This window comes from Sitophilus oryzae, unplaced genomic scaffold, assembly GCF_002938485.1.
Source record: "Sitophilus oryzae breed Bouriz unplaced genomic scaffold, Soryzae_2.0 scaffold_813_pilon_pilon, whole genome shotgun sequence".
Taxonomy (NCBI): domain Eukaryota; kingdom Metazoa; phylum Arthropoda; class Insecta; order Coleoptera; family Curculionidae; genus Sitophilus; species Sitophilus oryzae.
In genome coordinates this window covers 3,995,367-4,021,162 of record NW_022147432.1, presented here as the reverse complement: position 1 = coordinate 4,021,162, position 25,796 = coordinate 3,995,367, and the positions used below count along the sequence as shown (strand labels likewise).

Below are 25,796 nucleotides of genomic sequence, written 5' to 3'. Positions count from 1 at the left end.
GAGACCGATAGGAGGGGGTAAGGGGGCACATAGCCGACGATGCACGTTGCTGCCGCCACCGGGGGGACTGGGGACGGGCAGGGGGGCCCGTTATTGGTCTCACCGCTACGTGACAGGACTGTTTACAAATGTAACGATTGATTCGGAGGCGGTGGTCGCGATCGGGGCTCCGCAGCTTGCGTCAGGGTCCCCAAACGGTGTCCAAAAGCACCCTTAAGACGTCAGGGTGCGTACGAGTCTCTCCTGCGGTCCGGTCTGCGTGCGTGTGTGTGTGTAAATGCGAGACGCGCTTTTTGCTATCGATTTTAGGCTCGACGCCGAACGAACGAAAAGTGGGGAACGAGGGGGGTGGGGTGGTGGAACGAAGGGGTGGGCGCTGGAGGGGGTAGAGACGGTCTTAAGACCGAACCGCCCGATGTTCCTAATTGCAAACCCTGTCACTGTTTCTCCATGTATGGTTTTGGAGAACTTCTTCCAAACCATTCTATATACAACAGGTAAAAATATTCATGCTGCTTCCATACATCTTCTGCCAAAAAAATATTAGTCATGATCACAAAATATTGAAAATTTCACAGTTTTTAGAAAATATTATATAATTTTTGAACGGTTATGCACTTTGACTTTTAAATGCTATTGTATTCCAAGAAAATGGATTTTTCGAACCCGTACCGTACTTGTAAGGAAAAAAGGCCTTCAATTCTTATAGTCTACGTCATTTAATTGGTTAGTAGTTTATTTTTTAACTAAAAGTATTTCATCACATCAGTGAGTTAAAAAAGATCTTTAATTTTCATAACTATGTATAAAACAATCCAAAAATTGTCTGTTTTGGACTATTTTAACAACAATTTTAGAAAATTAGTGTCATTATAAAATTTTGAAAATATAATAATTTATATAAAATACGGTTTACTTTTAGAATGTAGATACCCGTACAGACTTAGATATTGGTTTTATATAGACAATTTTTCGAGCTTTTTATTTAAACGAAATATTATGATGGATAAATCTGCCTACATCTGGTTCCAGACACGTAAAGCCAAAATGGGCTATATCTCCTTAATAACATTTTTAACAGTTAATGCTATCAAAATCGGTGAGCTGTCCAAAATCATCAATTTTCATGACCCTAATCATGTAAATATGGATAAATTGGCACCTAAATTTGTATACCTATTTTAAAAAGTAAATTGAACTATTCGTTTCCTTATGATTTTATATCAGCCACCTGTATTATAGAGCCATCCTGTACGTAAATAAAAATTATGAATTCGGTAAAGTATAATCTGTAATCAAGATATACAGGGTGTTTCAAAAACATGTACCATCTCTCGGGAGTATAGATTCGTCACGTAAAAATAAGATTTATTTTTCATATCAACATAGGTCCGATTCTGCTTTGTTTTGTAGCTACAGAGTGTTAAGTCTAAACCTTCAAAAAAATTTAATATCATTAACTTGCATAAGTTTTAAATAAGTAATCATTGATTCCTCATCAAAGAATATGAAAAAAGTTCCTGTAAATATGTGTACGGAAATGTATAGTTCTAGAATTACTGGATAAAACTTTAAAATTAGGTTTTTGTAATTTATCTTAAATACCATTAACTTTTTCTTTCAAATTGCTGTAGGATGGAATAATAACTAATAGTAATAATATTTAATAATAAATTAGATAAAATATATAATTTGTTAATTTTATTTTAATTTTAATTTTATTAATTGTGATTAATAAAAATGTGTTTATCTCATCAAGGAGGCCGAATTCGACAAAATATCAAGATAACTTTTAATTTGAGATAACTTTTAATTGCAAATGGAAAAAGTCAGTGGCGCACATGTTTTATTTTTGAAAAATATTCCAGTGATAACCCATATGCACGTCCCTGATGAACGTATCGACACATTTTTAGTAACGTAGCACTTATAGTAACTTTTACCCTCAAAATTTCATTCAAATCACAAGTATTTATTATTATAATAAATCGAAAAATTATTAAGACTTTAACACCCTGTAGCTACGAAACAAAACAGAATTGGACCTATGCTGATATAAAAAATAAATCTTATTTTTACGTGAGGAATCTCCCCACGTGAGGTGGCACATGATTTTTAAATACCCTGTATATCAAGATATTCTTAACATTATTTTTTTCACCATAACTTTGGGTTTTAATCTAAATTTTACCAAATTTCAGTTTTAGGTTCGAACGAGAGTTCGAACTATAAGTGATGATCAAGACTGGTCTTGGTCTTGCACAAAAAGCCAGACCAACGTTTGATCTGCAAAACCAAAAGAAGACCGACTAGTGCAAGACTTCCGCAAGACCAAAACACACCAAAACCAAGACCAAGCATGCAAGTCTCTTGCGATTTTGCAGTTTTGCGGTCTTGCATTTATTTTTCATGTTTATGTGATATAATCGGTTACTTATTTGTTTAAAATTATTGTTCTAATTTATTACAAATAGTGTTTTCCCCTTCCCGACTATTGCATAAAATTTTAAATAAATTAATCCTGATTTAATATAAAATCTTCGACAGACAAAGATTCTAATAATATTTCTTTAAAGCTTTATTTGCATTAAATTACTACAAACACTATTTATTTAAAGATTTTCTATGTAGAAACTGCATCTAGTGAAAATCTATTAAAGAAATGCATGAATTCAAAGTCTTGCAGCAAGACAAAGACCGAGACTGGACCCTGCAAAACCAAGACCAATACCAAGAAAGTTTTGGTCTTATACATTTGCTTATCACTAGATCGAACGATACTTTAACAAGAGTATAGCAAAGGTGACAGAAACAACAAAGATTTAAAAACAAGGATTAACATGAAGTGGAAAAAAAGTATGAGTGAAAATTTAGCTACCATAACTTTTCAATTAAAATTTACCACATTTATTTAAAAAATGTACGCAACAGGTAATATTGTTGGTTCATAATCTCATAATGTTATATCAGTATTGAATTAATAAACTATTTTGTTTTCGATCATCGATCGTTTACAAAATATCAATAAATTTTGATGAATTTAAAAATAAACCACAATAATAGATACACCTGCAGTAATACTCACGTTATATTATTTTATTACTATACAGGATGTAAAAAATAAAATTTATTTTTCATATTAACATAGGTCCGATTCTGCTTTGTTTCGTAGCCACAGGAGGTTAAAATCTTGTTTTAACATTGAAAATGTTTCTGTTATCCTATATAAGGGAGCCCAAATCGAATTAAAATGCTACATTTGCCACACCATGACGTCATATATACAAGGGTATAGGAAATCTCGGCGCAGCGGCGGCAGTCGGCCAGCGCGCGCAAAAACCATTACATCGCTAATTGTTTATTGATATATCTTTATTAGTTTAAAAGCAAAAAATATGGGGTTTGCTTTGATACCTTGTCAAGACATAAGCGAAACTTTTAAATTGTTTCTTTTTTCATTTAGGCCTTCGTTTTTCGTTAAATCAAAGTTATATTAAAAAAAATCTATTTTTAAACCAAATTTTCCCATGATTGTAATTATTATTCATGTTTAAAATTTTTTTTGGTCATAAGCGCTAATGGAAGTGTTTTTTTATAAATAATTATAAAAAATTACTCCCTACGAAGACTTTATTGTGTACTGGATCAAAAAATAAGTATTTGTTTTCTCTATACGGTGGTATTAATATATCGATTTTTGATGATAGTGCCTTTTTACCCGGTCTAATTTTGTACTACTTTCGGAATAAAGGTCCCCATATCATGTACTGCAAATGTACTGTACTTCCATCCCTGAAAAATTCAGCTTGTGACACCGAAGTGAGAGGTAACGTCAAAATAAGCTTTAATCTACCTACATCATAGGTAGGTGTAGGTACTCTAGGTATATTCTACCTAGACAATAGCTGAACTAGCTGACAGTAGTAATTAATTTGTTATCCGATAATAGTTTGGTTTGGTTTGGTTTGATAATAAGACTAATTTCTTCTTATTGGTAATAAGACTAATTTCTTCTTATTCTTTTTAAATATTACAGTGTTTCTTTTTTCCTAAAATGTTATACTTAATTTTCGCTTAAAATTAAAAAATCACAAATGGGGAAAATATACATTATTGAATAAAGTTTATACAAATCACTTTACCATAACAAAAAAGTAAAACATGTCATGGCGGAAGATATTCAGGTGGCATTTCACACATTTATCTATTAAAATCGAGATTAAAATAATAAACTTGCGTAACATGTTATACACGAGATAGAAAGTTTCAGAATCGATTAATACGCAATACGCTACGCAGTCAACTTATTCCTATGCGCGGATGAGCGTCTTCAAGACTCTTCCAGGGTCACGACGCCGCCGAAGAGGAATCGGCCTACGTTTGGCTAAACAGGCTGGACACGGTGGAGTACGATATTGGCGAGTCTGAATATTTATAAAAATTTGCAAAGTAAAATATGTTGGAAAAATAATTAATCCATACATATATAAAAGCTCAAAGGGTTTTTTTGTTGCATCCATCCCGCCGAAAGCGCTTTACCAATCTTGATGATTCTTTTTTTAAATGAAAGGTATATATGTGTAGATTTGTTATGAAGTATTTTTATAGTGCTTAATGGCTATTTCTTTGTGTAAAACGACTAAATACTAAAACATACCTGAAAACACCTACACACAATACCTCCAGAAATAAATTAGTTGTCATTGTCAGTGGTGTGTCAGTTAGATTATATATTACGTTTTTAGATATTTTAGAGTGAGTTGATGCCGCCAGCTTTAGATACATAAATATTAGCACAAAGGTTCGTTTAAACGACATTAGTGAATTAGCTACACAAAGCGATTTTAGGAAATTCATCCTCTTAGAGAGTAAAATTATCTCGGAACAGTTTGTTGTATGAAAATTCCTTACTATTTCGTCTAGAAGAATGAAATCCTACAAAAAGAATTAGAAGAAATTTTTGAAATTCATCAACCAAATGGGTAAAGTTAGTAAAAATTTATATAAAACTTGGTGACGTCTGGATTATACACATAAAAATTGGCACAAAGGTAAAGCGAATTTATGAAATTTATACCCTTAGGGAGTAAAATAGGGAATGAAAGTTTGCTGTACGAAAATGCAATACTATAACATTATAAACCAGACAGTATAAAATTTTATACAAGGGTTTATTTAGTGACATCATAAGGAAATATATCTTCCTCAATTATCCTTCAAAGAATAAAAAATAACCTATAAAGAGAGTATTAGTGCTCTTAATAAATAAAAAAAAGATGAAAAATAAAAAACATCTATATGTTCACTAGCTCTCTATAAAGAAGTAAAAAATCATTTAAATCAATGCATAAACGATTCGAGGTGTAACGCGAACGTAGTTGCGAGAAAAAGCTAGTAATTTATTAAATTATTTTATTTAACTCATTAATTTTCATTGAAAAGGAATTTTTGTAATTCGCCACTATATTAGTTAAAAACTAAGAAACTCATATCAAATTTAAGTTTTGCGATTTTGACTTATACTTTTTACAAAATCTGAACACATTTTAAAAGAAAAAAAGTTTTTGATAATATTTGTGTAGATTGACTACAAGTTGTATAACATAAATTTCTACGACCGGTCTACCTAGTGGTCTGCAGCATCGCCTTGTGGTGCAAACGTTGGCCTGTTAATCTGTGACGTGACGCACAACAGCCAAGAAAAACAGAAGCCTGGCTAAGAATTTAGTAATTTAAAAAAAAGTCTTTTAGATACAGTAGTAGGTATTAAAAAGTTTTGTGTTTAAATGGGGTTTGCCTTTAACAGTTAAAAAATTATATGGTAAAGTGTAACTTTCCGTAAGAATTCTTTTTTTTTGCTTGCTTGTTTTACGGATAGGTGCGATCGCATAATTATTATTGATAATGTTTTATTTAATTTTAACATCGCTATTTTTTAAGTGAATCTTTAAATCTGTTGTTTTTTGTTAAGTTCGTTATTTAAACATATGTATGTAATACACTCATATTAACACTAATCATATTTTTACGTTTTTATTCATCATTTTCAATGCCCCCCCGGTTGCATCTTTGTAAAGGACTGTGAATTTTTTTTTATTTATTGTAATTCTTTTCCATGTGCTTTTATTGATTCGAATGAAATTTTGAGCAAAAAGTTATCTACATATAGTATAAGTGCTACCAAAAAAAATATTATTTTTAATAAGAATTGTATTGTGATATTTTAAGCTTAAAATTATTACTAGCGGACCTTGCAGTTGAACATAGTTCTTTTTAGAACCTCTTATAGTGCGAAATATACAAGATACCTTAATAGCTGTAAAAAGCTTTTCGCCATTTTATTAGAATATTTTGAACGGGTAAGCGGTAGTAATTTGTGTTTCCTAAAATATTTTGGTTAAAAGAAAATATGTAAAACTGGACACCGCTGTTTTAATCACGTGACTAAAAGTTTATTTGATATCAACTATAGTAGTTTTACTACACTAGGCCTTGGTAGTTTTACTACAACTAAAGTAACTTTTATCCTCAAAATTTTATTCGAAATGCTATAACACTTGGAAGAAAATTATAATAAGTCGAAAAAAAATGAAGACTTTAACCCTTGCTTTAACCCTTGCTTTAACCCCCAGTAGCTACGAAACAAAGCAGAATCGGACCTATGTTGATATGAAAAATAAATCTTACTTTTACTTGAGGAATCTCCCCACCAGAAATGGCACACGTTTTGAAACACCCTGTATTAATGTTTAAATCCCCCAAAAAAATAATTATAACATCATTTTAGAACATAATTTTGAGCCTTTTGAGTCTACAGATATCTAGAAGATCCAAAGCTGCTAATTTTACGAGAAATTTTATTTTAGAATCCTTGTTTTCAAACGACTTTTTATGGTGATGGTTAAATCTTTGCCTACATACTAGTGATGGGCATTACGATTCTTTTTAGTGAATCGAATCACACGATTCAATTTCTCATATTGAATCGACTCCTACGATTTGTTTGTTTGAACGAACCACATGCTGGTTCATGCATTGGTAGGACAATTACTTAAGGGACCAGAAAAAGAAATAAACAGTTCTTTCATTTTTTATTCGACACTTTATGACACTGGCGTAATTGGATTGATTATTTTACCAATAATACTAAATTATCAATCCAATTTATATATACTATTTATTAAAAACTTCTTAATACCCATTTAATATTTTTAGAGTCATATTTTAATTCCGATTTAATAATCATAATAAAAAGTATATAATACTGCATGATGGAAAAAAATAGCGTCCAGTTTGCTTGGAAATGAACATCGATGACATTCCCCATATAAGTTTACATATAAAATGACAGCGATCTTCATTTTATAACCATCGCTGACGCCGTTTTTTTATCACATTGAGCAGAGGCCAACAATATTCATTTGGAGTTGCATAAAAACACGATTTCGTCTTTTAGTCCGACATTTAATAGTCGGTAATATTATTTTAACAAAAATATTAACCTGAAAATTAAATATCTTACAGATACTTTATGGATCCGTGCTGCCCACGATTCAATTGAACGAACCGTATTATAAGCAATGAATCAATTCTCACGACTCTTTGAACGCACGAACGTATTGTGATCCGATCCAATTCTCACAATTCTTTTTTACGGCTCATCGTTCAAATGTTATGGATCCGTGCTGGCCAAGATTCAATTGAACGAACCGGATTGCAAGCAATGAATCGAATCTCACGATTCATTTTTAATACAATGTGGATTTTGAAGCTACACATGACTGATAATCGAATTATTATAACCTGTGGTATTTAAAAAATCCCTTAAAATGTAATAAGTATCTACTCTTAGTATAAAATCTGATGTCCGAACCAGTCTGAGTTACAACCAGTATAAAAAACAACAATCAATATACTGTACTCAGAGATGTAAACAGGTTATGTTTATTGAAAATTTATGATTTATTAAAAAAATAACAAAAAACTTTTAGCAAAATAAAACACTAATTCACCACAATACACCAAAACACTTTTACTTTTACACTGGACGCGCATTTCGCTAACCATGTTAGCATCTGATCAGCAGATGATTAAAAACTGAAAGGATAAATTTAAAAAAAAGAAGGTGAAAGGTTAAGTTTTTACTCATCTGCTGATGATGCTAACATGGTTAGCGAAACGCGCGTCCAATGTAAAAGTAAAAGTGTTTTGATGTATTGTGGTGAATTAGTGTTTTATTTTGCTGTGTAACACCAAAGGTTCCAACCCCCAACTGTAATAAACTTTTATTAAAAATGTTTAACCCTAAAAAAAGATTTTCTCAAATATTTTATTTCAACGAGTAGGAGTTATTTAAATGACAATAACGAACAAATTAACTAATTTAACATGAAACATTTCCAGCTGTCAGTCCTCCAACCGATTCATTTTCATAATCAAATACCGTCTTTGTCAGATCCACTCCATTTTCGGCCTTAATACATCCGAGTCAAAGTTAAATTTCACCACAATGCGCCGCAAAAACCAACAAAAGAAAGGGAAAATGGAAAGATAAAAACGTTAAATTCGGTGGCCGAGAGGGTTTTCGTGGAAACGACGGCCACGGCCGTACGTGTACGCATAAAATTCTTTTATCCCCTCGTCAAATCTTCCCCACACCACTGTTTTTTTCTTCGCATCCACCCTTGGGCACCCACCCAGGCCGCCCTTAATCATTAATTAACCCAATGCCCCTCTGTCGACGTTCCCGCGAAGCCCCACCCCAAAATTTTATACACCGAAAAAAATACCGCTTTACTTGGCTGTTGAGTTTTTATACCGGTTGGTTAGTAGACCTAGACTCAGAGACTCAGAGAATAGGTTAGAGGACTTAGTAGACTTTTTATTTCACACCTTTCCTAATATCATATACAGGGTGTTTCAAAAAACATGTGCCATCTCTCGTGGGGAGATTCCTCACGTAAAAATAAGATTTATTTCTCATATCAACAACCGATTCTGCTTTGTTTGATAGCTACAGGGTGTTAAAGTTTTAATAATCTTTAGGTTTATTATAATTTTCTTCCAAGTAGTTTTAGTGATTCGAATAAAATGTTGGGGGAAAAGTTACTATAAGTGCTACATATTTTAATAATATGTAGCACTTAAAAAAGTGTCGCTAAATTCATCAGGGACGTGCATATAGGTTATCACTGGAATATTTTTCTAAAAAAAAACATGTGCGCCACTGACTTTTTTCTTTTGATATCAAAATTGTGTAGGCTGTTTAATACCAATTAAAAGTTATCTCTTGATATCTTGTCGAATTCGGCCTCCTTGATGAAATAAACGCAATTTTATTAATCAAAATTAATAAAACTAAAATAAAAATAAAATTAATAAATTATATATTTTACCTAATTATTATTATTAAGTATCATTACTATTAGTTATTATTACTATTAGTCCAACCTAACAGTTTAAATAAACAGTAATTTCAAATAAAAAATAATGGTATTTAAGATAATTACAAAAAAACTTATTTAAAAAATGTTTAACATCCTGCAACTCTAAAACAAGCATTTCCATACCCATGTTTATAGAAATTCTTTTTTCATATTTTTTGATGAGGAATCAACGAGTACTTATTTAAAACTTTCGCAAGTTAATGCTTTAAATTTTTTAAAGGTTGCTATTAGACTTGGATCAAGGCAAATTAATAAAATTCCGTTTATCTCATGAAGGAAGCAGAAATCGACAAAATATCAAGAGACAACTTTTCAAGTCAGTGGCGTACATGCTTTTTTTATAAAAATATTCCAGTGATAACCCATATGCACGTCCCTGGTGAATATATCGACACTTTTTTAGCATTAAAATATGTCGCATATAGCTACGAAACAAAGCAGAATCGAACCTATGTTGATATGAAAAATAAATCTTATTCTTACGTGAGGAATCTCCCCACGAGAGATGGCACATGTTTTTTGAAATACCCTGTATAGTATTCTATAAAATTCCTAGGTATTTCATGAAATGTCTGGGAAAAGTATATAAAAACATTTAAATTTTATGGTATTTTTTTAATACCACAGATTGATTAAATCATGTCTAGCTTTACAATCCACATTGAAGTATATTGATATTTAATGATTAATTATTATTACCAAATATTATTTTCACAATTTACTTTGCCTGTTTTTAAATGGAATTTAAACTTAAACCATACATACAATTTGATACTGCTTATTCTCCTTTCATTTCTGCCATTGTTGTGCTTTTTCATGCCATTTTGTGCCCGTTTCTTTTCTAATATAGTACACCAAGTGGTGCATCGTCGTTGAAAATAAGAAATACCATGCAACTTTTGAAGTATCCAAATATTGTAATATCAACAGGGGATCCTGTTGATTTTACAGTCAAATCGTAAAAAGGTTTTTTATCTACGTCAGTGAGTTAAGAACCTCTTAACTCACGCATTTTGAGTGAGTTAAGAGCTTCTTAACTCACGCATTTTCATTACCGCACTCCTTGTTTAGATGAAAGAAATTCCGCCAAAAAGAAAAATATTTTGTAAAACATTTATTTTACAGTAAATACCGACTAAATACAAATAAACTGTTCTATTGATAATAATTATAAAAACATGAAAACTTATTTATTATAAATGTTAATGATACAGTTTGAACAATCTTTCAAGTAAATGCCTGATGAAGCATATACAATATTCATTTTAATAGATATCATAGTACGTATCATTGAATAGAAAGCCCAAAGAGACGAATGCTTATAAGTAGGGGATAAATTGGAAATATATGTTATGAGTACCTTTTCATTTCCATAGTTGTGTACTTTTCTTTTTTGTACTTCTGTTTCGATATTGCTGGAAGCAATCCAGAAATGGCTCTGAATGCCTCTACTTTAATGTCAGAGGGAATACTTTTCGAATCGCTCATTTTTTAAACTAGTGAAATCAATATTATTTACTGTCATATTGACATTGCCATGCATGGTGTTATTTGAACAAAAGTATTAAGGTAATTGATTTTTAGGATAGGTATATAGTTAAGTACAATAATTTTTAAAATTCATTGTGAGTTTTTATAGTTAGACGTAGATAAAATATTGTACAAAACACGCGAGTTAACTCCATTAAGATACTTGTGTGGTTACACAACTCGTGCTACGCACTGGTGCAACTTTCACACGCGTATCTAATGATGCTGTTAACTCACTTGTATCGTAAATATCTATTAAAGGTCTGCGTATTCTGAATACACATGCCAAATTTGAACAATTTTGGACAAATCGATTTTAAGCAATTTAAGAAAAACTACAACTATTTTTAAATTAAAATTGAATAGGTAACAATGCAGAACCAGACAAATGCAAACATGCCTTAAGTTGTGATCTTATGTAATATAATCTTATATTATCTCTATCTTCCTAATTCCTCTATCTTCCTATTCCTAACTTTCTTAACCCCTAGTTGCGGCAAGTTTTTGATAGGCACCGTGTGAAAAGTGTATTCTCCTATTCACAAATATACATTAAAATTAGGTTTTGATTAAAAATGCGATGAGCGTAATAATCATGCAGCCGGATCCTGTACTAGATAAGTAAATAAAAATTTCGTTTATTTGTTTTAATTATTATCAATAAAAAAGAAAATGAGCGCAAGAGAAAAAGATTGCAAGAGCCTATAGATGCTTGTTCTTGTGTAAGTCTTGTACTGATGGTCGGTCTTGGACTTTGTCTTGCAGATCTAACGCTAGTCTAGGTCTTGCTTTTTGTGCAATATATGCAAGAATATTGTTACAATTTATTAAAAAAAAACATATATAAAAAAAGTCGAGAAATTGTCTGAAGTTTTGGTATTATTTGACACTTTTTTATTACCTACTTCCAAAATCATAGTAGACACCACCATAAAATTTTAACATTCATTAACAAAATATTAATTTGCATTAGAAAAACTACAATGGTCGGGCTTTGAAACTATATAGGAAGACCTTAAGGGGGCTATAAAGGAAGACCTTTAAACACATCCACCCAAATTTACTGGAAAATAACAGGAATAACAAATGACGGTGGCGAGCACAGCCTGCCTGATTCCGCCACGGCCGCCCTCTGCAAAGAATTCGCGAGTTTGTTCGAAGGGCGGCGGGAAAAAATCAATTTGGCGCAGGCAAAAAGGGCGCCGCACTTGCGCAAGGCCAACTTTGCACCTTTGGAAAGGGATGTAAATTCGGTAGGGGCCTACTGTACACTGAAAAACATTTTCGAAAACAAACTTCTTTTTTACCTACTGGAGGTGGGAAAAGATTGAGCGAGTCGGTCATTTGAACGAGCATTGAACATTGGTCATCTCATCTAGGATCTTACTCTACTTCTTCAATTGTCCCAGGGCTCCTGTTTACGATGCATTTGTTCCAGCAATCGTCCTTCTGTCTGATATTGTGGCCGGCAAACTTCCATTTCAATTTTGCTACTTCACTTCTAACATCCCTTACTTTTGTTTATACTTCTGATCCACTCATTCCTTTTTCTATCTATAATACGTGTAGCATTTGTCTTTCCATGAATCTTTGACCTTTTGTTACTTTATCCATGTTGATTTTGTTAGTGTCCAGGTCTGGGATCCGTAAGTGAGTACATACTGGGAGTACACATTAATTATATACTTTGGTTATGAGGTACTGTGGATATCTTTTGTTTTGTAATACCTATGTAACTTAATTTTCCGAATGATGCCCAGGCCAGTCTTACTCGTCTTTTTATTTCAGCTGTTTCTTTTTCTTTTTTTCAGTTTAATCATTTGTCCAGAATGGGACAAATATTTGTTTGTTGTCTGCAACTTGTTCTATTTTTTCTTGGTTTATTCTGGTTGTTATGTTTTCATCTGTGTTTGTTATGATTTTAGTTTTAGTGTAGGTAGTTCATATTTAGGCTTATTCTTCTAGCTGCTGTATCCATTTCTTCCAGCATTTCTACCAGTTCTTCTTTCTTTTCTGTTATTAAGGCGATATCATCCGCATATTTTGGTGGTTCAAGTATTGTCCACATATTTTATACCCAGGGGCGGACACAGGAATTTATTTTAGGGGGGGGCCAAATAAAAAGTAATGTAGAATATGCTTTTTAGAGCGCAATTTTTAACCCAAATCCACCACTTTATCCGCCACTGTTTATACCTTTTTCTTCCCAGTCTAAATCCAATTTACCACTCAAAATTACAGTTCGTTCATACGGTTTGTTTATAAAATGAATATTAGAACTATATACAGGATGAGTATTAAATAAGAACAAATATTTTTAAGGGTAGTGTATTTCGATCCCAGAACACGTCTATGAGATTTTTTCGCGAAAAGAAAAATTTTAAAATATGGGATTTTTTGAAAAAAAATTTGGAAATTTATTTAGTTTTTTGTTATTTCTTGATAATATGGCAACATAGGTAGTAGATTAAATTTACAAGAAAAAAAGTTCTCAAAATTTAAGCAAAAAAATCATTAGACGATCAAATCTATTTTTCCAAGGCTCCTTAATTAAGAATTAGTGTTTTTAACATAGCCATGGCACTCTAGATTGGATTTTAAAATACGATTCTTTTTAAGCGAGAATGTCAAAAGTTGACATATGATATGTCTATTCGGAATATAATTTTCTATCGAACGAAGTAAAAATATACCGAGGGTGCCATTTAAAAACCAAAAGTTGTAGTCATTTCCGGTGAAACAGGAAGTGACCAAAAACAAATGAATACGTCAATCAATCCTAATTTATGTCATATACTAACATACCAAATCTCGTTTTTTTATCTGAAAAAATAAAAAAGTTATAGGGGGTGAGCCACTTTTGAGACGCACCCGGTATAGATCAGTAATTATTATTTTAGTAGTAAAATGTTATATTCCATTATACCAATTTTATATAATTAGTAATAAAATAAACTATAATTTAAGTCATCTTCATAATTATGAAGAATGCTTGTTTATGTAGAAGTGCATTAATAGACTCGAACAAAAGCCCTAAACAAACATCATGGATTTTTATACTGTCATACGTAAAACGTGTTTGCAGTTTGTTGAAATTTCAATCATGAGAAATTGAATCATGTGATTCGATTCACTAAAAAGAATCGTAATGGCCATCACTATTGTATACTCTAATGCGTTTTTTTAAACCTTAATTCATTACGTAGGTACCTCTATATTGTAGAATGGATGCATAAATAAAATCATATAGAATAAATACCGTATAATCAATAAAAAAACTATGCTGGTTTTTAGTTATTTTTAACGCAGTTTTAGAGCTCTTAGCAGACTACTAAAATATTACAGATATTAAAATGTTACAACACTAACATAAAACATTAATTCACCACAATACACTACTTAGAACACTTTTACTTTTGCACTGGACACGCGTTTCTCGAACCATGTTAGCATCATCAGCAGGTGATTAAAACTCAACTACATTAAAAACTGAGCTCTAATCATCTGCTGACGATGCTAATATGGTTAGCGAAACGTGCGTCTAGTGCAAAAGTAAAAATGTTTTGATGTTTTCATGTAAGGGTGTCCTAGAAATAAGTGCAAGTATTTTAACTGGTAGTATAGTCCAACCTCAGATACACACCTATGAGGTTCTTTTCACGAAAAAAAAATTGAAAATTCGGAATTTTTTGAATTTTTTTTTTAGTTTTTAGTTAAAAAAACATAATCTTGATAATATGGCAACATAGGTAGTAGATTAAATTTACAAAAAAGAAAATCCAGAAAAGATCTAGTGGTTCTCAAGATTTTAGCAAAAAATCATTTTTTTCGAAATTTTCGAAGTAAAATAACTTAGTTATATTTTGGACTTATTTGAAAAACGATAAAGAGAAAATATGTTTCTTTTGTCGAAAAATAACATAACACATAATTACCTTAAAATATTTGCACTTATTTCTGGGACACCCTGTATAATAAAGAAATCAGAAATTTGTCTCTTTTGGCTGTTATTTTAAACGTTTTCACAGAAGCGTGTAGAAGCGTAATAAATGAAAAAATATATATCTAAATAAAACAAAAAATATACCTAATAATAGCAATTACAAGATGAAAATGTTATCTTCATCAAATTTCTGAAAAACCTAATTTTACATCTTACTCCTTTACATAAAAACAACTTTTCACTTCACATATCAACAGAAACTAAATACACCAAAAACACAATTATTATTATTATTTATCACATCATTTTCTATCACACACTTACACCATCCTCATCTGTAGATAAACTAAATTTAGTTAAGAATATAAAGCAAAAAAGTTTGCTGGTCCTTAGGGATGACCAGTTCGCCAACTAACCCTTTGCAAATCGCGCGAAACATCTTGACCAGTTATTCGCACGTGGCTAACCTGTTTGTCCAGCCAAACCCTAACCGAATATCGCAAAACCTGTATCTATTTAATATTCGTAGAATTGGCGAAAGCTGCCCTTTTATGCCAAACCCTTTTATATCAATTTCAAAGGGTTGAAGAAAAAAAACGTTACATGTAAGTCTTGTTTCACTGTCTTTATTTTTTGATGATCTATACCACTATGACATAGTTGTTCTTCACTCTTCTATCAACTAAAGTACAGTTCATACCAAATAAACTTTTACGTCACGTGATTAACCTTGACTGGCACAGCGTTGGCCACTTTTATACAGGGTGTTTCAAAAAACATGTGACATCTCTCATCGGGAGATTCCTCACGTAAAAATAAGACTTATTTTTCATATGAACATAGGTCCGATTCTGCTTTGTTTGTAGCTACAGGGTGTTAAATTCCTAATAATCTTTCGATCTATTATAATTTTCTTCCAAGTACTTTTAGTGAATTGAATGAAATTTTGGAGGTAAAAGGTACTATAAGGGTTACATATTTTAATGCTAAAAAAGTCTCAATAAATTCATCAGAGACTAAAACTTTTTGTCTAAAATAGATTATAATGGAATTAGGGACCATTTTTAAAATAGTCAAAATTTGTTTTTTTCGAAATATCTAGAAAGCCATGAACGTTTTCAAATCTGAAAGGCGCATTTTATGACCCCATTTAATCGACTCTCTATCTCCAGTAGTTTCCGAGATACCCATAGAGAACATCGTAGAAAACTCACCCTGTATATTGGCATGCATAGAAGATAGATACAACCTTTTATTTTATCTGTTGTGATCCAACATATACAAACATAATATCACGAAACGTTTAATTATTTATAATTTGATTTGACCAAGACAAAACGCAATCTTTTTTAAATATCCCCTTTTTGCAATAGGGTTGTTTCAGTTTGTAAATGACGTTATATCATAAAATACCGATATTAAGAAAAAAAAAATAAACAGAACAGTGGATAATACCAATTAATTGTATCTTAAATCAAATACGTATTATACCGGACGAGTCTTAAATAAGTGCAAATATTTTTAGGGGTAGTTTGTTTCGACCTCAGGAACACGTCTATGAGGTTTTTTCGCAGAAAAAAGTTATTGAAAATCGTGAATTCTCTTTTACATTTTCCTGTATAATTTAGAAAACTTTTTAGAACTGCCTGTTCACCGCAAATTTTTCCACGATATAATTTCTTAATCTCTGATATTACCATGGTTACAGCTATGGTTAGGTACGGCATCGGCACTAAAAGGAAAAGGGGATGCAAATATACAAAAAATCCGGTGACTCTCAAATTTTTTTAAAAATAAATGATTTTTTTTAAATATTCAAAATTGAGTAACTGGATATTTGGGATTTATTTGAAAAACGGTAAAGAGAAAATATGTTTCTTTTATCGAGATCTACCAGCCCTGAAAATATTTGCACTTATTTAAGGCTCACCCTGTATAATAATCATTTTCGTTAATAAATTATTTAAAAACTAAAAAAGTGGCAACCTAGTATCGTTTTTATTTGTAAGTCTGGTTTGTATATCTTAGGTACCTAGATCTTTATTCGTGTACTAATGACTATACTAGAGACCAATATTATTACTAACCTTTTTATATTATTTGACTAAAGTGGATGCAGAATCTGTATGTCAGTTAAGAAAAAAAAACGAAAAAATGAAATTTACAAATGAGAATTCAAATGCACCTATAAAATGTTATTTATCCAATTGTAGTAAAAAAATTTGATCGAGAGTTTGCGATGTTCATTTTGCTTTAATTCTAATATTAGAGATACTCTATTAAACAACAAAATTAGCCCACATTGCATTCAAATTCAACTAAATAATTTAATTAATAATTCCCTTTGAGGGGTACTTAAAATTGCCCGTGCTGCCAGAGCTAATATTTCACTATAAAACTATTTCCAAAAGCGGTCATGTTTCAAACGTGGCGATATAAAGAGGCCCAAGCCTCGCTTTTTGTTCTGCAACATCGAAAATACTTCAACTAACACTTTTTGTTACGTTACCCGCTAGAAATTTTCTGTCGCCAATGAGTTTGGTTCGCGGCTTTGTTTAAAACGATGCTTCTATAAAAAAACTTTTAAAGTATCAGTATGAAAATCACTTTTAAATTTTAAACTTAGATTTTTTGAAGTTTTTCAGAATATTTGTAGGGCAGATTAGTTTTAAACTTCCTGTTACAAGCTACTTTAGACGCACAAAAAAAGTACAATGATATAGCATACAAAGATTTAACAAGTATGGCAGTGGAGTGGATGAAATACTAACAAGTCTCATAAAGCATTCCACTGTTGAGCTAAAAGAAGTCCTGTGCTACTTAGTTCTTAATAGTTCGTTTAAAAATGGCATATTTCCGAATAGCTTAAAAATTGCGTTTAAAACTATTATATAAAAAGGGAGATCCTCAACAAATGGACAGTTATAAGCTTATTAGCCCTTTTGGTTGAATTTTTCAATAATTGGCTCAAATATTGGCTCCTCTATTAATTATACAGCTAAATTGTAAATAAGTTTCTAAAGGTCTGCATATACTGAATACACATGCCAAATTTGAACAATTTTGGACAAGCCCATTTTAAGTAATTTAAGAAAAACTGCATCTATTTTTAAATTAAAACTGAACAGGAAACAATGCACAACCAGGGCCGGCGGAAGGGCCGGGCGACCCGGGCGGCTGCCCGGGGCGCCGGAAACGAGAGGCGCCATGACAACAACTAAAATATTTAAAAACAGTAATCTAAACAAATAGTAATGAATATCCAGTTCAATAATTAATCGGTACTGTCAATTTCCACATTAACACATTAGCTACTACCACACCACATATCTCACTAAACCTTATAAACATTATACTATATCCTAGATGTATCCTATTATAGTTTTCTGAAATTATGCTTAAAAAAATCCTTAGCACGAAAGCTTTGGGGTAGTTTTGATTTCTTCTATTCCATATGTTTTTTGAGTGCTCTATCCGAAACTGGGATTTGCGAATTCATTTTCGTGGAAGAATATTAAACAAAATTAAATAAAAAAATATAAATCGGATTTGTTCGTGGCATTTTTATAACTCAAAAGCTAACAACTTTTTGTAAATAATCCTTCTTTCTATAATTCTCGTTTTTATAAATTTCTAAGCAAACTGTTTTGGGTCAAGTTTCCAAAAGCAAAATTAACAGTTTTAGACTGACCGCTCAAAATTGCACTTTTTCTACACCCTTTAATTATTATTAATGGCTGATATGCCTTAAAGTAAAATGCGGCAAATATTCATTCGCAAGAAGCTGAAGAGGATCCCGATATCCTTATTATAAAAAAAACTGACAAGTTTGTCTCATTAATTAAATTAATTTATTAATTAGTAGTGGGAAAGATATCAATCTTTTGATGGTTTTGATTGTTCCGGATTGAATATGTAGTAATACACTGAAAATGGTAGCAAAATCGTAAAATTTTCTCATTAGTGGAATCACACAACGAAATGCATCTCAAACATTGGCTGATCCTCATTTTGCAGCCGACAAAACTGTCTGATTATAATACTGATTCTGCACTAAATATGTAATTGTTTGTGAAAAAGAAAGGAAAATTTTCTTAAATTCTTAAAAATAATAAAAAGTAATGCAACTGCTTGCATTTAAATACTGTTATGTTTTCAAAGATCACTTATAACAGAACGAGACTGCCGAAGTTGGAATTCTATTTCTTATGCTCTATATACCGAGTGCGTCTCAGAAGTTTCTCCCCCTATGATTTGTTTATTTTTAACACAGCCCTGGCACTATAGATTAAAATTTAAAATACGATTTTTTAAACGAAAATGTCAAAAGTTGACATATGATATGCCATTCTACTCAGAATGTCATTTTCTTTTGAATAAAGTAGAAATATACCGAGGGTGCATTTAAAAATCAAAAATTTTAGTCATTTCCAAAAATTTATAGGAGTGAGTCATTTTCATGACCGGTGTAGAAAAAACAACAATCACAGACTAAGATTGAACGAAGAGAAGAATTTTGAAGTATCTTTAGGTGAAAATTTATTGCTAAAGTAGCATAAATATGCTTAGTTTGTAGTTAAAGTATAGGACTGAAGGAAAAACAGAATTATAATAACTGTTAAGGAGGGGGGGGGCCAGATAAGGTACTCGCCCGGTCTCAATATTTTCCTTCCGCCGGCCCTGTGCACAAACAGGCAAATGTCAACATATCTTAAATTGTCTATTTATGATTTTATCATTATCAAAAGTAATTTTGTTCTGCTGTATATACTACTATACAGGGTGACAATTTGAAAACGAACAGTATTTAATATTGCCACTCAGAGGCGGATACAGGAATTTATTTTAGGTGCTAATTCATAGATTTTAGGGGGGGGCTGGGCCAGCCCCCCCCTTTGTATCCGCCCTTTGTATCCGCCACTGATTGCCACTACATCGGTAGAGGTAGAGATAGAATTTTCATACTATCATCGGATAGTATGAAAATTTGGCGAGAAACACGTCAATTTACATATCAAGGGAGACAATTTTTGAGGCATTTGTTGTCGTGTTACTTTCAACCCCTTGACCCCCAGGGCACCTACCCCGAAAATTTTAAATAGCAACCCCTATTTCTTTTACCATTTTTGTGTTTCTTATAGAATTCTACATAAACTGCATTATTTTTCTGAGAATTTTAGGGGTAGGTGCACTGGGGGTCAAGGGGTTGAAAGTAGCACGACAACAAATGCCTCAAAAATTGTCCCCCTTGATATGTAAATTGACGTATTTCGCCAAATTTTCATACTATCATCGGTAGAGGTAATATTAAATACTGTTCTTTTTCAAATTGTCACCCTGTATACTACTTTAGGTTAAAAATGGCGCCCTAAAAAGCATATTCTCTGCATTACTTTTTACTTCCTCAACACCGAACAGCTAACTTCCAAAAATCGTTCAGTTTCATAGCGCCACATTTGTGGAATAATATTTCTAATAACTTTAAATTTCAACCCTTTACAGATTATAAAAAACAAATCAAAAATCATTTACTAAATTCGTAAAAATTATAATTTCTTTGACTGATTTGTGAGGTTCTTGTTCTTCTCATATGCCGGTCAAGCTGTTCCGGATTTTACACTGTTTCGTTGTGCCTCTCTGCTTATCTCCGCTCATCCCTGATAAAATTATATTTTCACTTTTTTTAATCTAATCTCTGTTTATTTTTATAATATTTTGTTTTGTTTTTGAGGTCGCACCACTCTGTGAGAAACATATGTATATACAGGGTGGTCCGAACTGTATTCCGGAAACTTCGGCAGCATATTCTGCAGATAGAAATAGGTAAAAAACTTCGTATAAATGTATGTCCTAAAATGCTTAGTTTCGGAGATACAGGGTGTAGAACTTTCATATTTATTTCGATTTTTTTCCAAATAATTTCTGAAGTAACGTCAATATTTGGATGAAAATTGGTATCTGGGAGTTTTTTAACATGAGAAATTTGATTTTGATGTCAATATTACTCCTATTTGTAGGGGAAGCTACCTACATGTGCTTTAAATGTTTTGAAGAATAATAAAAATATACATATCGATGATTTTTTACCTAAAAAATGTCTCTTAGAAAAAATCCCTACGAGCAACCGTTCTCGAGATATTTAGAATGGTAATAGTCAATATATGTCATTATTGACAAAAAATCGAATACTCTAGTTCAAAATTACAAAATTCCTTGGGCTGTATATGAATAAAAATTTAGACTCGTCGTTCTACGCCACTAAATTGTATTATAAAAACTACGTTCAGTAAATTACGGAATCAGAGTAGTAGGTAACTATATGAATGAGAAAACTTATAATATTCAGGAGCCGCGGGCCGCGATAAAAACATGCCAAATATATACCTGTTGCTCAAGAACGTATTAATAAGAGTAATACAAAAAAAAATGGAATATAATTATTCATTCGATCAATTTTCAGACAAGTAAGTGGAGATTATGAGTTTACGCATTATGAACTTAATATTATTAATATAAGTTGCCTCTAAGGATTAGAAAAATTGAAAGCTTAAAACTACGAGTATTAAAAAAAATTAAGAGAAAGTTAGTTTCTTCTTACTTTGTTAATTTGTATAACTAGTTTGAAATAAAGTTTATTATTATTATAATATAAAATTTGGTTGTTGCATTTTGGGACACACGACACACTCACCTCACAGTAAATTGAGAATGAAAATAAAGAGGACCAAGGTAATTTAGAAATTTGAAAGTATAATAAAGAGAAGGAAAGGTAAACAGGCTGAGAATTAGATGTAAATGAATGTGCAAAAATTTCGAATTAGCAAGCAGAAGAGAGAAAAAAGTGGCAGGACACAAATTCCCTGGCTAACAAAAAATACGTTGTATAAATCATAGATATTAAAATGGAAAGATGGACATAAATAGACCAACTTTACTGTACAAAACGAAGGTACCTAAAATATACAAAATACAAACTAGATGTGAACAAAAAATTGTTAGATTGACTCTTGATTGTTAAAAAAGTTTATCAACCAAGATCTAATATGTTTATTATACAGGGTTCACCACATACGACACGGATTATTGTAGTTAAACGATTAGATTTTTACAAATTGTAAGTCTTGGGTTCGTTGAAGGACTATTAGAGCTACAATTTAAAAATATTTTTATAAGATACAGAGTGTCCCAAATAAGTAAAAAATATAGTTATTATATTATAGTATTATTTAAGTGGAAAACCCTGTATATTATTTTATTTGAAATAAAGGTAAATTTAAAGTTTTTTAATATTTTTTTTCTGGAATTTTTATTTGTTAGCAGGAAGTTACTTTTCAGGGTGAGTCTTAAATAAGTGCAAATATTTTCAGGGCTAGTAAATCTCGATAAAAGAAACATATTTTTTCTTTACCGTTTTTGAAATAAATCCAAAATAACCGAGTTACTTTACTTTAAAAATCCAAACAATGATTTTTTGCTAAAATTTTGAGAACCACTGGATCTTTTCTGGATTTTCTTTGTTGTAAATTTAATCTACTACCTATTAATTAAAATTCGCCATATTATCAACAAATTATGTTTTTAACTAAAAACTAAAAAAGTGGAAAACCCTGTATATTATTCTATTTTTAGATTCTACGATTGAAATAATGGTAAATTTCATTAAGGTTTATCAGACTTAAACCTTTTTAGACTAAACATTTTTGAAATATTTTCAATTTTATGAAATTGCAGTGAACATTTTTAATACTCTCCAAAGGTATCGGAAGTTTTTAATACTAAATATTTACTAAAGTTAATTTATTGATCAGATACTGTGTTGCAATAATAAACAAAATACTACCTTATACAGAGTGTCTAAAAATTTATGTTAAATAATTACTAGCTTTAAACGACAATAACTTGTTTAATTTAAATGGAACAACGGTCTATTTTTATTTTACGAGAATCAGATGCACAATTTAATTGTCTATAAACCTGTATTATACTATTTTTTACCTATCTCTTCAAGTTTTCGTAGAAAATGCATTTTCTTATAATGTAGACCTCATTTATCACTATACCCATGGAATATTGACATTTTAGATTATTTTTAAAGATATAACAAATTTTCGAAGAGTACAGAGATATATTGTCAATATAGTTTGCTTATTTCAATAAAAAATAAACTGTTTAAATATTTTTTGTTAAAGAGGACCAATTAATATGATCCCAGTATTCAAATTACATTAATTGACTGTTTACGTTGATTAATAATAATTGCTTCAAACACTAAAAAACTGAATTTTGTATGTGTATTAAACAATGTGGTTTGGAAGATAAAAAGAAGTAGTTTGAAGATAAGGATAAATTTTACCAAGCTTTACAAAATGCCCTTCAACGAATTCCAAAGCACGAACGAATCATCTTGCTAGGTGACTTTAATGCCCGTGTAGGCAAACAACAGGAAATATGGCCTGACGTATTGGGAAAACATGGAATGGGAAACGCAAATAGCAATGGTGAACGCTTATTAACAACATGCGCAGAGTATAATCTTTGCATCACCAATACGTGGTTCATGTTGAAGGACAAGTTTAAAGGTACCTGGAAACATCCTAGATCAGGCCACTGGCATCAATTGGACCACATAATCGTTCGAAGGACGCATCTAAAAGATGTTAGGCTCACAAAAGCTAGAGTAGATGCCGAATGCGGCACTGACCACCGACTTTTAATTTCAAAATGAAAATCCAGTTAAAACCCAAACATCCACGCTGTAAAAAGCAAAACAACATGACCAGATTGAACGTACGGGGTCTAGAAAACAACAATACCGCCGACGCCCTCCGGGAAGCCATCAAAGAATCACTTCCACCGATAACTTCAATCTCAGTATTGGAAGCTGAACAAGGCTGGACACAATTAAGGGATGCGATTCATAAAACCAGCGAAGCAGTACTGGGAAAGTCGAACAAAAAGAAACAACCAGACTGGTTTGACGAAAATCAACCGCATATACAGGCTTTGTTGGAACAAAAGCATAGAGCATATCAAGCTGTCACTGCAAATCCACATAATCCAAGACTGGTAGACAACTTTAAAGCAGCCAACAACACGCTTCGAAGAGAACTGCGCCAAGTAAAGGATAACTGGTGGTCACAAAAAGCGAATCAGATTCAAGAGTACGCCACGCATCACGATTATCGTAAATTCTTCGAGGCTGTAAAAGAAGTATACGGCCCAACTAAGAAGGTAAGCTGCCCAATCATGACTCAAAATGGCGAACTTCTAAAAGAGGAAGAACAAATTAGAAATCGCTGGAAAGAACATTACAGCCATATCCTTAACCAAGAAAACAACCCCAATATGGAAGCATTAAACACAATACCTCAGTATAACAGCCTCGTTGTATTAGACATCCCAATAACAGAACAAGAAATAAAGACCTCCATAAAACAGCTTAAAAACAACAAATCAGCTGGCTGTGACGATATTCCGGCGGAAATCTATAAGTGTGCAAGTAAAGAACTTATTAGTCATCTTAAGGCTCTCTTTGATGTCGTATGGGAAAGCGGAGAGGTACCTCAGGATTTTCGCAATGCGAATATAGTGAATATATTTAAGAACAAAGGAAGTGCATCAGACTGCGGAAATTACCGGGGAATTTCGCTATTGGCTATCGGCGGAAAAATTCTTGCAAAAATAATGTCAAACCGCCTGCACCCACATATAGAAAAAAATCTTCCAGAATCGCAAACGGGTTTTCGTACCAACCGCGGCACCGTCGATTCCATATTTTCCATCCGTCAACTACAGGAAAAAGTAAAAGAGCAGCAGTCTAAACTTTATGTTGCATTCATCGATCTAACACTTTCGCCTTCGACTCTGTGAACAGAGATGCGCTTTGGGCAATTATGGAAAAGTTCGGAGTACCCAACAAATTTCTTACAGTGTGTAAAAGCCTCCATAACAACAACAAGTCAAGAGTGTCACATCATGGATCACTGAGCGACCCATTCCTAACAAATACAGGAGTTAGGCAGGGATGTGTCTTAGCGCCTCTCCTATTCAACATATTCATGGCAGCGCTCTCCGAACCTGCAGGAGAGAGGATTGGGCATTAGATACAGATATGACGGCGGTCTGTTCAACATAAAAAGACTCAGGGCAAAAACACGTACAAAATTTATCACAGAACTTCAATACGCTGACGACTGCGCTCTAGTTGCAAACACGGTACAACAATTACAAGAAATGTTGAACACATATACCTGGGCATACGAGGCTTTGGGCCTTAAGCTGAACATCGGCAAAACTAAAATCATGTGCACTCCCCCGGAAGATCACAACAATGCTATAAAAATCGGAGAAGAACTATTCGAATATGTGGCGGAATTCAATTACCTTGGCAGTTTGATTTCGGAAAAGGCCAATATTGACTCTGAAATTCAGCACAGGATTAGTAGCGCCTCAAGAGCATTCTGGAAATTAAAAGACAGGGTTTTCTACAATCATGACTTGAGTACAAAAACAAAACTTGCAGTATACCGAGCAATTATAATCCCCACCATGATATATGGGAGCGAAACCTGGGTGCCTTACCGCCGACACATGAACGCATTGAACAAGTTGCAACAGAGACACCTTAGACAACTCTTAAGAGTCCGGTGGTTCCATCATGTCTCAAACGTATCGGTCCTTGAAAAATCTAACTGCGAGAGTATTGAAGTCATGGTCACAAAATCCCGCTTAAGATGGGCTGGTCACGTATGCAGAATGCAAGAAAACCGCATACCAAAATCTCTGCTTTACGGTGAGCTTGTGGACGGTAAGAGGAGGCCGGGTGGACAACTGAAAAGATACAAGGACATTTTCCACGAAAATTTAAAGGGAATTAA

At 32.3% G+C, this 25,796-nt stretch overlaps 1 long non-coding RNA gene across 1 annotated transcript in view; it reads left to right on the top strand.

Moving 5' to 3' along the window:
- The first annotated feature begins 388 nt into the window (after positions 1–388).
- Positions 389–25,796, top strand: part of LOC115889273 — a 57,901-nt gene continuing 32,493 nt past the window's right edge. Inside the window, exon 1 of the long non-coding RNA XR_004051409.1 lies at positions 389–497. This is a non-coding gene — a long non-coding RNA (uncharacterized LOC115889273). The remainder of the gene's footprint in view (positions 498–25,796) is intronic.